Raw genomic sequence first — 3,262 nt, forward strand, 5'->3', positions numbered from 1 at the left:
GGTCCGTCGATCAGTCCGCAGGCAGGGCGCGCCCGGTTCCGCACCGCACGTGCCAGCCAGCGCGCGCCGGGGCCATGCACACGCATGCTATGCTCAGGACGCGTACGTGGGCGCGTGCAGCCACAGCATACGTGATGGCAACCCGGCCGAGAGCACGCACGCGGCCGGCACCCGGCAGGTCGCGCTCGCTCGCTCGCACAGAGCAACAGGACAGAGCTCGACGACGACACGGGCGGGCCGGTGCATATGCGTCCGAGGGAGCATGCACGGAGTGGAGCGGAGAAACCCGGTACTACTGCAAACGCGTCCCTTGCGCGCACCAGCCGGCAGTGCCCGCCGGTGGCGCGGCGCGTGCAGCCGAAGCATGCGTGATGGCAACCGGCGCGCGAACACGCACGCGGCCGGCAGGCCTCGCGCTCGCACGGACAAGCAGGACACGACTCGCGCGCGTACGTCCGCCGCCCGGCCGTGCCCTGCCATGCCATGCCGTACGTGGCGCGGCCGCCCACCCGCTGGACGCGACGGCCCGACAAGCACACGGGCGCGTGCCGCGCCGAACAAACACCTACGTGCAGCACCGTAAATGCACGCTCGTACGTACTCCATTGGCGAGTTACGTGCTCGCGTACTGATCCGGTCGGGCGACGAGCGACGGCGCATTAACTGGACGCGCGTGACAAGTCGACCGTGGTGGATCCATGGTCACGGACGGACGCGTGCGTGCGTGCACGGAGCGAGCGTACCGTTGCTGGTACGCTGCCGCGCCTGCCTGCACGTACAGATTTATATGCCTCCCTCGTTAGCGGAGCGGCATCTGCATGCTCCGGTAGCCCAAGTACCGGCCGCTGCATGCATGTGCAGTTTGTCTCAATGCCGATCCACCTGCCCACGGCCGCTAGCCGCTACTATAGGTGGCTACCATGCATGGACGGCCCCAAAGCAGCTCGTGCGGTGCATAACTCACTGCATGTACGTATAGTATACTAGATAGATAAAAATGTATACCGGATTCATGCCCTGAACCCGAAAGCATACGTCGCCTCTTCTTTCGACATGCTGCGTTGTTTCTCCCAGCAGTGCACATGAAGAGGACGGTGCAATGCCAACACAAGAAGGCCGGTGAAAATTGCCGTCGACCTGAAAAAAGACGAGACTTAACCAAGTCTAGGTCAAGTGACATAGCATGTAAGGAAAAAAATTAAAAAATTACACGGATCTTCACGTAAGAGCATCTATAGCCGGACTTTGCAAATCCGGCACCGCAAAAGTCTGCGGACGCGACCGGCAAATTAGCCACTTTGCTCCGAGTCTCTCATATTTCAATCCCAAAGCAGGCAAAAGAAATCCTACGTACTACCCTAGCTAATCTTCGTCATCGGAGTTGTACACGACGTCGGTGCCAGGTGCCCGCTGGACGGGCGCGTAGGAGGGCTCCGGTTCATCCTCCTCCTACTCGACCTCATCCATGTAGGCGAGCATCACCGCCTCCTCCGCGGCCTCCACCTCCTGCCGGCGACGGCGTCTGGTTTCAGCAACCGACTCCAAGCGAAGGGAATTAAGGGTGGCCTGCTGCTCCGCCTGCAGATCGACGTCGCCAGCATCCACCGCATCCTCCTCAACCTCCCCCTCCTCCGCCAGAGGTAGCCCCACGGCGATTCGGGTTTCGCGCCTTGCCAGGATCTGCTCAAGGAGCTCAAGTTGGCGCTGAGCCGTTAGAAATCGGTGGCTCCTCACCCGGGGGCGTGGGGGCATGGCTACTTTTTTTTTGAATGAAAGCCCCCCCCCCCCCCCCCCCCCTTTTATTAACGAGGCGAAACCACAGCCCAAGTCATCCAAGTTGAAACAGGAAAGGGGCATGGCTACTAGGCGGATGAGGAGTGCAAAGTGGCGGCGGCAGCGGACTGACGGAGGAAAATGTGGATGGTAGGGTTTCGGTGCGGTGGTCGACTTAAATAACCGGGCTAGTCACTACGTAGCCTGCCGGAGCGGCGCCACACGGCGACATTGCTCTGACAGAGGAGACAAATTTCGGACCGCCGAGTTTCCAGACGTTTCTGTGTGAGACCCCTGAAGGAAATATGCCCTAGAGGCAATAATTAAGTTATTATTTATTTCCTTATATCATGATAAAAGTTTATTATTCATGCTAGAATTGTATTAACCGGAAACATAATACATGTGTGAATACATAGACAAACAGAGTGTCACTAGTATGCCTCTACTAGACTAGCTTGTTAATCAAAGATGGTTATGTTTCCTAACCATGGACAAAGAGTTGTCATTTGATTAACAGGATCACATCATTAGTTGAATGATCTGATTGGCATGACCCAATCCATTAGCTTAGCACCCGATCGTTTAGTATGTTGCTATCGCTTTCTTCATGACTTATACATGTTCCTATGACTATGAGATTATGCAACTCCCGTTTGCCAGAGGAACACTTTGTGTGCTACCAAACGTCACAACGTAACTGGGTGATTATAAAGGAGCTCTACAGGTGTCTCCAAAGGTACATGTTGGGTTGGCGTATTTCGAGATTAGGATTTGTCACTCCGATTGTCGAAGAGGTATCTCTGGCCCTCTCGGTAATGCACATCACTTAAGCCTTGCAAGCATTGCAACTAATGAGTTAGTTGCGGGATGATGTATTACAGAACGAGTAAAGAGACTTGCCGGTAACGAGATTGAACTAGGTATGGAATACCGACGATCGAATCTCGGGCAAGTAACATACCGATGACAAAGGGAACAACGTATGTTGTTATGCGGTCTGACCGATAAAAGATCTTTGTAGAATATGTAGGAGCCAATATGAGCATCCAGGTTCCGCTATTGGTTATTGACCGGAGACGGGTCTCGGTCATGTCTACATTGTTCTCGAACCCGTAGGGTCCGCACACTTAAGGTTACGATGACAGTTATATTATGAGTTTATACATTTTGATGTACCGAAGGTTGTTTGGAGTCCCGGATGTGATCACGGACATGACGAGGAGTCTCGAAATGATCGAGACATAAAGATTGATATATTGAAAGCCTATGTTTGGATATCGGAAGTGTTCCGGATGAAATCGGGATTTTACCGGAGTACCGGGAGGTTACCGGAACCCCCGGGAGCTATATGGCCTAAGTGGGCCTTAGTGGAAAAGAGAAGGAGCAGCCCAAGATGGGCCGCGCGCCCCTCCCCTCCCTTGGTCCGAATAGGACAAGGAGAGGGGGCCGGCCCCCCTCTCTCTTTCCCCCCCTCCGCGAATCCTAT

Source organism: Triticum urartu, chromosome 2 (genome assembly GCF_003073215.2).
Source record: "Triticum urartu cultivar G1812 chromosome 2, Tu2.1, whole genome shotgun sequence".
Classification (NCBI taxonomy): Eukaryota; Viridiplantae; Streptophyta; class Magnoliopsida; order Poales; family Poaceae; genus Triticum; species Triticum urartu.